This window comes from Triplophysa dalaica, chromosome 6, assembly GCF_015846415.1.
Source record: "Triplophysa dalaica isolate WHDGS20190420 chromosome 6, ASM1584641v1, whole genome shotgun sequence".
NCBI classification, from domain to species: Eukaryota; Metazoa; Chordata; class Actinopteri; order Cypriniformes; family Nemacheilidae; genus Triplophysa; species Triplophysa dalaica.
The window spans coordinates 8,588,145-8,599,707 of NC_079547.1; the positions used below are offsets into that span (position 1 = coordinate 8,588,145).

General features: G+C 45.0%; 1 pseudogene; it reads left to right on the forward strand.

The window, feature by feature from the left end:
- Positions 1–8,318: 8,318 nt before the first annotated feature.
- On the forward strand, positions 8,319–10,776 carry LOC130424467 (uncharacterized; annotated as a pseudogene).
- Positions 10,777–11,563: the final 787 nt, after the last annotated feature.

Here is an 11,563-nt window from a genome sequence, read left to right on the forward strand (position 1 = left end):
GTCCGGTCCCGAAGTTATGTTAAGTTTGTATTTATGGTCTTGTGATTTGTATTTATATTTTGTTCGCCGGCGGTCGTCCGTGAGGGGCCGCCGGCTGTTTTTATTTCTGTTATTAAATGTTTTGAATGTCTTCCGGTTCCCGACTCCTTCCTTCCATTTTATGGAGATGTATTACACCCCTCACGGACGACCGCCGGCGAACAAAATATAAAAACAAATCACAAGACCATAAATACAAACTTAACATAACTCTCTCTTCGACGGTCCGGTCGCTCGTTCGTTTTATATGCTCCCAATCTCCTACGTGATTCGAGCCTGGTGTGCGCACAGCTGGCGCTAATTCACAATTACTCACCGGACTCGAACCACGGTCTCGCCCCGCCTACTCTACTACAACCACCTTGTCAAAAGTAGCTGCTGTAGCGCTAACGAGATGAAGGTCTAGGACTAAAGAGGTGTAGAGTAACTCTTATGTATTTTTATAAGCATTTGTCGTTGTAGCCATAACCTGTGGGGCGACATGTCCGACACTGCTGCTTACAGAAAATCTTTCTTTCTTCTATGGACGAAGAACAGCAGGATGAGATGGAGATGCAGAAACAATAGGATGTGAGGTTTCAAGAAAGGCAATTAAAACATCTTTAAGAAAAATCTTGTTTAGAGGGGGCATTGCAGAAAGCCCAAGCCCAAGTTAGAGTTAGGTATGAAGGTCTGTCTAGCAGAGACCCAGGCCCATGAAATAGAAGAACAACTGAGACAGAATGATGCCATACAGAGAAATCTTGAGCACAGGCTGAATCTTCTCAATTCAACCCTGTAACATACAATTGGAAGTAGGCATAGAAGACATTCACCCACCCCTGGAGATAATGGAATGAGCCCCTCACCATGGAAAACACTGTCACCTGTAAAAGGTACAGAGTTCTTATTCAAATAATGAATCCTGTCTTAGTGGTGTGAATTTGATTAAAAACTGTGCAAATGTATGTGTCTATGTTCTAAGGTGAAATCATTTCAGATGTTTATTCTCTGTCCCCATCTAACGGAGAGAATGGAGAACTAGATCTGGACTGGAGTTCAAATGTTACTGCGCAAGTTCCAGCTAGAGCTCAATATATCTCATTGACAAAATGTTGTTTGGATAGAGGAACATGAACTAGAAGGTGTGACATATTAGGTCATTTGCATAGCTAAAATATAATTATTAACATGACCATGATCTATTTAGATTCTTCTGTCTCTCTTTGTGGTTATAACGAGGCCCAAGCACAGGTGCAAAGTCTCAACAAGTAGAAAGGCCCATCAGGAGAGATCAAGTAGAAGTATTCAGATGCTGAAACAATCTATCCGAGAGCTGGAGGAGGGTAAAAGGGCTCTCCAGCCTAATGTTTGGGCACACAGTGCTCAGTGATGACCCGATGAGCTGTTCTGTTTTTGATTAGCATGGATTTGAATGTGTGTGTGTGTGTTTGCCAGGAAATCATGAGCTGGCAAGCCTCCCTCTCCTTATGGGTTGGGGCAGGACAGTGTGGAGAAAGAGAGAAAAATAATACGAGTGAAGAGATTTCCAAATTTAGGATCAGCTTTCTTAAAACAGAGAAAAAGGCTAAAGTACTGCAGGTTAATACACACTATTCACAATGGTCCATTACAATCCAAGCAGCTTTTTTAGTGTTCAAACTTAGTTACTTCCAGTAGCATTAATTTTATGTATTATTATAATCATCCCATCATGCTCTGGAGTAACGAGAACATTCTCAAGCCTCGGAAGAATGTGTAGAGGCCGAGAATCGCAGCATGAAGGTGAATTGTGAGGCTGCGGAGGCTCAAGTGAACATATTAGAGCTTACATGGGGAGGTTTCGAATGAGGACATCAGGGTGCCTAACTTCAAGCAACAGAGATAGAGTCCAGCTCACTGCAAGACCTTCGCAGAAAGCTGGGAGAGAGTGAAGCGTGCACAGCATTCCTTAAGATGTACTTACTGTAGGTTTGTGCAATGTTAACATGGATGGCGTGGTTTAGATGTGACATATATATCTTGCTGCTCTGCTGCTCCAATGTAGCTTGAGGGTGAGAGGATGGTTACTGCTCTGGCAGTGAAAGAATTACAAGAAACCTAGTTGACGGTGCAACTGCAGGCCACAACTGCATCACTATCAGACAGCAACGCTGCAGCTGGAGCAGCACAAGATCAGGCTGCAGAGTTAAGGATGAAGTATAGTCCCCTTTCAGGTCAAGAAAGTACCCTCATCTGTACAACTGTAAGACCATTCGCACCTCATCTTATCTGACCGTTTCCTTGCACCATCGGGGGGTGACTTACTGGCAATTGTCTCCGACGATTCCTTGCAGCTCCCTCCTCCTTGAACGAGCTCAGGAATAAGCGGATGTCAGAATGTAAGCTATACTTTCCCGGGCCGCCGCAAGCATTGGGTTGCAGTGCACCGCACTGCCTCTCGCAGTGCTCGTGGCCGGATTCATGGTGCCTCGAGTTTGAATGAGGCTCCAAGCTGCGCCCTCCCCAGTGCTCTGTTTTCAGGAAGTGCATGAGGAACTCCGTAAGACCTGGAAACGCCCTCTTTTTCGGGGCGTGCACGTCAAACTAGTTCCGCCACCCTTTCTTTCCTCGATGGCAGGGAAGCTAAAGTATACGTTGATGTCCCCGAGGTGGAACGTGGCGTCTCTGTGCACCGCAGACGCCTGCCACCTGGGGAGCTCGATATAGACTTCCGTCCAAAGCGTGTAGGTTTTCGGCATCTCTGGTGTCTAGAGCCTACACTGCTGAGGGCCAAGCTGCCCCCTCTCTCCACGCTATGACCATCCTGCAAGCCAAGGCCTTGAGAGAGCTCCACGTGGGTGAAACTGACCCAACGCTTATGCAGGAACTCCGCACCTGCCACCGACCTCGGCTCACGGGCGACCACTGGCGAAGGCAATTGTGCCCGTCCCTCTAGCCGAGATGTTTTACAGCCCATTCTTCATCATCCCCAAAAAAGCCGGGGGGTTGCGCCCCATCCTAGATCTGCGTACCCTGAACAGGCACCTGCACAAGCTGCCTTTTAGCATGCTCAAGCAGAAGTGCATCCTAGCCTCTATCAGATGTCAGGATTGGTTCATGGAAATCGACCTGAAGGACGCTTACTTTCATGTCTCGATTCTACCTCGTTATCACCCGATCCTACGGTTTGCTTTCGAGGGTCAAGCATATCAGTACAGAGTCCTCCCAGTACAGAGTCCTAGACCTGATCGCCTCCCTGGACACCACCGTATGCCCGCTACGGTACACCCTGTCCGTGACCGCCCTCGGGACAGATGCTCTAGCGCACAGCTGGCCGCGGGACAAGCGAAAGTACGCCTTCCCCCCAGTGAGCTTTATCACTCAGACCCTGTGCAAGGTCAGGGAAGAGGAGCATCAAGTGCTACTAATTACGCCGTACTGGCCTAAGAGGACTTAGTTCTCAGAGCTAATGCTTTTGACGACAACTCCCCCCTGGCCTATTCCCCTGACAAAGGTCCAGCTTTCTTTGGGGAAGGGCACGTTGTGGCATCCCAGGCCAGACCTCTGGAAACTCCATGTCTGGACCTTGGACGGGATGAGGAGATCCTGATTGGCCTACCCCCAGCGGTGGTTGAGACCATCACTCTGGCTAGGGCCCCGGCCAATAGGCGGCTATACGCCTATAAGTGGTGCCTTTTCTCGTCCTGGTGTTGTTCTCGCAGAGGATTTTGATTCGTTTGGGAAAAGAAAGGTCCTCTCCAAAACGTACCAGGGAGAAGGTACATTTTATATTAATGTGGACACGTCACCATTCTGAGAATCATAGCTTAAGCTACCAATTCTATAAATTTATGTACTGTATATAAATGTATTTAAAGAAATCTGTGATCAACTTGCTCACCTTGGAGTAGTTTCAAATCTGTATAAATGTATTTGTTCTGATGAACACAGAGATATATATTTGGAAGAATGCTTATAACCAAACGATTATTGGAACCCACTGACTGCCAAAGCAAACACTTCCTGTCTTTCTTTTGATGAAAAATCCTCAATGCTGACAACATTCAACTCATCGTTTGGGAGATTCAGAGATTCAGCATTCCCATCAGAATCAGCAAAATGAGCCAGGCGTTCCAAAGGGCCATGGAGCAAGTATTTTACAGGCTATCCATGTGCCATTACAGTTGACGACATCCTTGTAAGAGGAAAGATTATAAAAGAACACAATTAAAATCTGCACGGAAGGTCACCCTCAGACTTTACCCTCTCAAGTGTACGTTTTGGCTGTCAGGTGGGACCTAGTCATTGCTTTGCAAGTCACAAGTAAGTCTCAAGTCTTTGCATGTCTCGAGTCAGGTCCCGTGTCAAATCTGATTGATCTGATAAAAGCGTCTGCCAAATACCTAAATGTAAATTTAAATGTCAATGTAAGTCAAGTCCCGAGTCATTGGTGCCAAGTCTAAGCCAAGTTGAAGTCTTCTCTGATTTTGTCAAGTCGAGTTGCAAGTCATCAAATTAGTCCACAACTCTGGGGCTTGAGTTATTTAAGACTGCCATTAGAAGGACAAAAGAAAGGTTGGTAGTTAGAGCTCGTTGAGTGAGTGAAGTAACCTGATTAAGAAAATTTACCACTTTGGATCAATTTTTGGTGTAGCCGACCCTTTGTGAATTTATGATGGGACATTCTTACAGACATGGACTATTTTTGTTATATATAGACGGCCGTACTGCCAACCACAGAACCTCCCCCCATGGGAACGGTGACATATTGACTAGTTAGGACGATACGTCTCGGCTACGCAATCCGATTTGCCAGACACCCGCCCAGGTTTCAGGGCACACTGTTTACCTCGGTTCGAGGTGGGAATGCCACCTTTCTGGAAAAAAGGATGTGATCGAGCCCGTCCCTTTATTTGTGATGTCTTTGGGGATCTACACTCCTTACTTCAGTGTCCCCAAGAAAGATGGGGGGTTGCGCCCCATTCTGGACCTGCGCACTCCGAACAACTTCCTTTACAGGCTCCCGTTCAGAATGTTGACACAGAAGACGTCCAAAAAAATGTCCGTTTGGTATAAGGATTGGTTCGCGGCAATCGACCAGAAGGACTTTCGTAGCTCGATTCTCCCTTGTTACCGACCGTTCCTTCGGTTTGCTTCTGAGGATCGAGCATACTAGTACAAGGTCCTGCCCTTCGGTCTGTCCCTGTCTTCCCGTGTCTTCACCAAGGTCCCGGAGGCTGCTCTCACTCCCGTCAAAGAGCATGGTATGCATATTTCAACTATCTTGACGACTGGCTCATCTGTTGTGTACGCACAGGGACTTCTGGCTCATCAGACAGCTGGCTGAGGCTCATCAGGAGGCAACCAGAGGTCTCACTTAAACTCTCCTGGGGCACATGGCATCCTTGGTAGCGGTTGTCCCACTCGGATTGATGTACATGAGACCGCTCCAGCACTGGCTTCTGGGATAGTTAGGAATTGCACCAGTCATGTTCCCTGGGGAGTGTGGCACACTGGCACAAGGCCCACTGCCGTTGCATATGCGGAAAAAAAGCAAAAGCGTCTGCCAAGTGCATAAATGTAGGTCGACCGACTTCTCTCCAGCCAACCCACCACCTGTCCCCATGTCATGTGTACAGAAAAGAGCAAAGGCCCAAGCACGGTTCCCTGAGGCATCCCTGTATCAAGAGGTTGGGACACCAAGACCTCACCTCTCCAGGATACTCTAAATGACCTACCTGAAAGCTAAGACCTGATTCATTGTAGCACCATTCCAGAGACACCCATAGCCTTAAGGGTCAACAGGAGGACGTGGTGGTTAAGGGTGTCAAAGGCAGCAGATAGATCCAGTAGGATGAGTTCGAGGCAGCTCTTGCCAATCTCAGGTGAGGGGGAAGGCGGGCAAATAAGTGCAAAGGTTTTAAAGAGAGTACGAGAGTTAGGCGTGTTGTCGATTTTAGCATGGTAGGATTGAGTCTTTGCTAAGGAGACATTAGCAGAGAAAGAAGAGAGGAGAGACTGATAGAGCCTGAGGCCATTGGATTCTTTAGATTTGCACCACTTTCTCTCAGCAAACCTGAGCGTGGCGCGATGCTTGCAGAGAACATCAGATAACCAGGGGGCAGAAAGGGATGCACGAGATGGCCTAGATTTGGACATGTGCAGCTGGGTGACCTGTGAGGGATGAGTTAAGCAGTGGCATGTGTAGATGAGATCTAGTTGATAACCAGATTTATGAGTTGCTGATGTGGGAACTCACTTGAGGTCAAACGATTCAGACAGGTTGTTGAAGTCGGCAGCCTGTGTTAGACTTTGACACGTGACTAGGCGGTAGAAAATCGAAGCAACGACACTGTGTTTAAACTCAATAAGACAATATCAATCAATAACACTTTATATAGAATATATGGACAAACAATACGTCAAATGAAAGAGTCTCAGCTTTTAAATAAAAGAAACTGTATTCCTCTATCTTCATTTGTTTGTTTTTTATCACTCCGTAGATGTGGGAAGGTTTCTTAAAAAATGCATCACTTTGATTAAACAGCAGAGATAATTATCGTTTTTTTGCAAAGATCCAGCCCAGATTCCACTCAGAACAATCAATAAAAAACGCTAACCCATATACGTTCAAGGTTCTAGGATTCTGTACTTTTTCCCAAAGGTGTTTAATAGCGGCACCTGCTGTACAACAGTACAAACACTGATTGCCGTAATAACTCGTCTTTGGCAGGGAAAGATTTACATTTAAACGCAGTTTTGTTGCTTTGTTTACGCTGCTTCACGTGTTTAACTCATGCTTGTTTATATGGGTATACAGTTGAAAGAAAAAGTATGTGAACCCTTTGGGCTTACTTGGATTTCTTCATAAATTGGTCATAAAAGGAGTTCTGATCTTCATCTAAGTCACAACAATAGAGAAACACAGTCTGCTTAATCTAATACCGCACAAACATTATTCGTTTTCATGTTTTTATTGAACACAACATGTAAACATTCATAGTGCAGGGTGGAAAAAGTATGTGAAACCCTAGGCTAATGACTTCTCCAAGAGCTAATTGGAGCCAGGAGTCAGCCAACCTGGGGTCCAATCAATGTGATGAGATTGGATGTGTTGATTAAAGCTGGCCTGTCCAATAAAAAACACACACCAGTTTTGAGTTTGCTGTTCTGAAGAAGCGTTGTCTGATGTGAACCATGCCTCGCACAAAAGAGCTCTCAGAAGACCTACGATCAAGAATTGTTGACTTACATAAAGCTGGAAAGGGCTACAAAAGTATATCTAACAGCCTTGATGTCCATGTGTCCACGGTAAGACAGATTGTCTACAAATGGAGAAAGTTCAGCACTGTTGCCACACTCCCTAGGCGTGGTCGTCCTGTAAAGATGACTGCAAGAGCACAGCGCAGAATGCTCAATGAGGTGAAGAAGAATCCTAGAGTGTCAGCTAAACACTTACAGAAATCTCTGCCACATGCTAACATTTTTGTTGACAAATCTACAATAAGGAAAACATTAAACAAGAATGGACTTCGTGGGAGGACACCACGGAGGAAGCCACTGCTGTCCAAAAAAAACATTGCAGCACGTTTGAAGTTTGCAAAAGAGCACCTAGATGTTCCACAGCACTACTGGCAAAACATTCTGTGGACAGATGAAACCAAAATTGAGTTGTTTGGAAAGAACACACAACGCTATGTGTGGAAAACAAAAGGCACAGCACACCAACATCAAAACCTCATTCCAACTGTGAAATATGGTGGAGGGGGCATCATGGTTTGGGGCTGCTTTGCTGCCTCAGGCACTGGACGGATTACTGTCATCGATGGAAAAATGAATTCCAAAGTTTATCAAGACATTTTGCAGGAAAACTTAAGACCATCTGTCCGCCAACTGAAGCTTAACAGAGGATGGACGATGCAACAGGACAACGACCCAAAGCATAGAAGTAAATCAACAACAGAATGGCTTCAACAGAAGAAAATACGCCTTCTGGAGTGGCCCTGTCAGAGTACTGACCTCAACCCGATTGAGATGCTGTGGCATGACCTCAAGAGAGCGATTCACACCAGACATCCCAAGAATATTGCTGAACTGAAACACTTTTGTAAAGAGGAATGGTCCAAAATTTCTCCTGACCGTTGTGCTGGTCTGATCTGCAACTATAGGAAACGTTTGTTTGAGGTTATTGCTGCCAAATCCCTACTGTCACTAAAACTCTTAAATCTTCTGTATCATGTAGAAAGCAACGCAATTCTAATAGTCTGTGCACTCTTTCAGCATCCACAACTGCCTAAATTACTTTTCCCATTGGTTTATGAAACTGCCAATCTGCTGTAAACAAAGCATATTTCATCACAGCTATTGCTAAACATTCTGGTCTTTCTCTTTTAACCTTACTAAAACCTGGATCAAGCGAGTGGACACTACCACACCAGCTGCTCTCTCATATAACTTCACTTTCTCCTGCAGCCCACGCATATCAGGGAGGAGTGGAGTAACCGGTCTACTAATACATAACGACTGAAAATTCAAACAGCTGGCACCCTCGTGTGACAACATCTCCTTCGAGTCACATACTTTTACTATCATCCAGCCTGTTAAAACTCATATTGTGGTTATCTATTGCCCTCCAGGTCAGCTTGGACATTTCTTGAAGGAGTCAGATACGCTTCTGTCATCCTTCCCCGAGGATGGTACTCCTCTGGTGGTCCTTGGAGACTTCAACATCCACCTTAAAAAAACACAGGCTGCTGACTTCAACAACCTGACTTCGTCGTTTGACCTCAAGCGAGTTCCCATTTCAGCAACCCATACATCTGGTAATAAATTAAATCTTATCTGCACACGATATTGCTCCACTCATCACTCCCAGGTCACCCCGCTGCACACGTCGGATAATTTCCTCAGCACTCTTGATCTCGACCTAACTTCTCAAGAAACTACACATGCTTCCACAGTGGTCACATTCCGGGGCAAACTACTAACACTCTCTCCTTGAAGCTTATCCTCTGCGGTTTCCAGCCACGCTCTCTCCCTCGAATAAGCTCTCTATCTTTCAAACTAACAGTGCCTTGCAGTGCAGTACTTTTTGCTCCAAACTAACCTCTTGCTTAGACAACTTATGCCCTCTAAAATCTAGGCCATCTCGTGCATCCCCTTCTGCCCCCTGGTTAAATGTTCTCCGTAAGCATCATGCCATGCTCAGGTCTGCAGAGAGAGAATATCTAGAGAACCATCTGACCTCTGTATCTATCAGTCTCTCCTCTCTTCTTTCTCTGCTGATGTCTACTCTGTGAAAACCCAGGACTGCCAAGCTAAAATCAACAACTCGCCTGACTCCCTTATACTCCCTTTAAAACCTTCTCTGCTCTTCTTTGCCTGCCTGCCCCCTCACCTCCATCGGACTTAACAGCGGATCATTTTGTGTCTTTCTTCGTAAAGAAAACAACCACCATCAGCAGTCAGTTCTCTGAGTCGCCGACTTTTGACAACGGCCAAACCCCCGACACATGCTCACTCCCCTCTTTCTCTCTCCTATCTGAAGATGATGTTACCCAGGTCATGTCTTCGAACAACTCAACTACATGCCCGCTAGATCCCATCCCCACTAATCTCATCCAGGCCATCTCTCCATCGGTTGTTCCCGCTCTGACACACATTTTCAACGTGTCTCTCGCCACTGATACATTTCCCACAGTCTTCAAAGAGGCACATATTACCCCTCTACTGAAGAAACCCACTCTTAATCCTTTACTGTTAGAGAACTACAGACCGGCTTCTCTCCTCCCCTTCATTGCTAAAATTCTTGAACATGTTGTATGTAACTAGCTCACCTCACCCAGAACAACCTCCTGGACAGCAACCAGTCTGGTTTTTAAGAGCGGTCATTCCACTGAGACTGCGCTGCTCTCTGTCATTGAAGCCATAACACAGGCAAGTGCCACCTCTAACTCATCTCTACCTATCCTACTGGATCTATCTGCCACCTTTGACACCATCAACCATCTAATCCTCCTGTCGACCCTCAAGGATATGTGTGTCTCTGGAGTGGTGCTACAATGGATCAGGTCTTACCTCACAGGTAGGTCATATAGAGTATCCTGGAGAGGTGAGGTCTCTGAGTCCCAACATCTCGACAAAGGGGCGCATCAGGAAAATTCCACCTGTCATTTCAGCCTGAGCGATCCGACTGTTTCTGCACGCATCTCAGCATGCCTAGCCGACATTTCACTCTGGTTGAAGGACCATCACCTCCAGCTGAACCTTGCAAAAACAGAACTGCTTATAATCCTGGCCGACACAAATATTAATCACAACTTCTCCATTCAACTGGGCTCATCAACCATCACATCTTCCAGAACGGCCAGAAACCAGGGAGTGGTGATCGATGATCAGCTTAACTTCACAGATCAGGTTGTCAGCACCACCCTGTCCTATAGATTCATCCTCTACAATTTAGGAATAAGACCTTTCCTATCTGAGGATGCTATGCAAGTCCTAGTCCAGGCTCTTGTTCTGTCCAGATTGGACTATTGCAATGCACTACTGACTGGACTTTAAGCTTGCACAACAAAACCTCTACAGATGATCCAGAATGCAGCGGCAAGAGTGGTCTTCAATGTACCGAAGAGAGCTCACGTCACTCCTGACTTCATTAAGTTACATTGGCTTCCCATAGTCGTTCGCATCAAATTCAAGATTCTGCTCCTGGCCTATAAGACCACTACTGATTTGGCACCCCCTTATCTTCACTCACTATTGGAGACTTATTAACCCGCCAGATCCTTATGCTCTGCAAACGACAAAAAATTTGTGGTGCGATCCCAAAAGGATAAAAAATCTCTCTCACGTACCTTCTCTGGATAAGTTCCACACTTGTGGAATGATCTCCCCGCTGCTACAAGATCACAAGATTCTTTAGCCATCTTTAAGAATCATCTGAAAACACATCTCTTCCATCAACACCTGACCGATCAGTTCAGACTTTTATCCCTTTTCTACTCCAAAAAGAACTTTAGCTCTGTATACTGTGGTAGGCTTTGTTTTATTGCACTTATGATTTTTGTTGTCCATATGTTGTTCCATTTTTTACTTCATCTGTAAGTCGCTTTGGATAAAAGTGTCTGCTAAATGGCTAAATGTAAAATGTAAAAATCACGTTTAGGTTGAAAATGGACCAAAATGGTCATAAAAATATTAGATATACAATTTTTTTTTAACTTTCAATTATTTTTTAACCATCTAGAATCAGTTCTTATCATAACTAACAAACATTCATTCATTTTTAGAATAATTTTTAACCCTTTAAATACCAGTTTGTTTAAATGGTGACCCTGTTGTTTTTATGAAAAGAAAATAATAGTTATATTTATTGCATTTACATTTAAGCATTAAGCAGACGCTTTAATCCAAAGCCACTTACATTGCATTATCCTATACATTTATACATAAGTATGTGCAATCTCCTGCGATTGAACCCACAACCTTGAATTGTTGACGCAATACTCTTACCACTGAGCTACAGGAATGCTGCATACTACATACTTGTCTACACACTTTC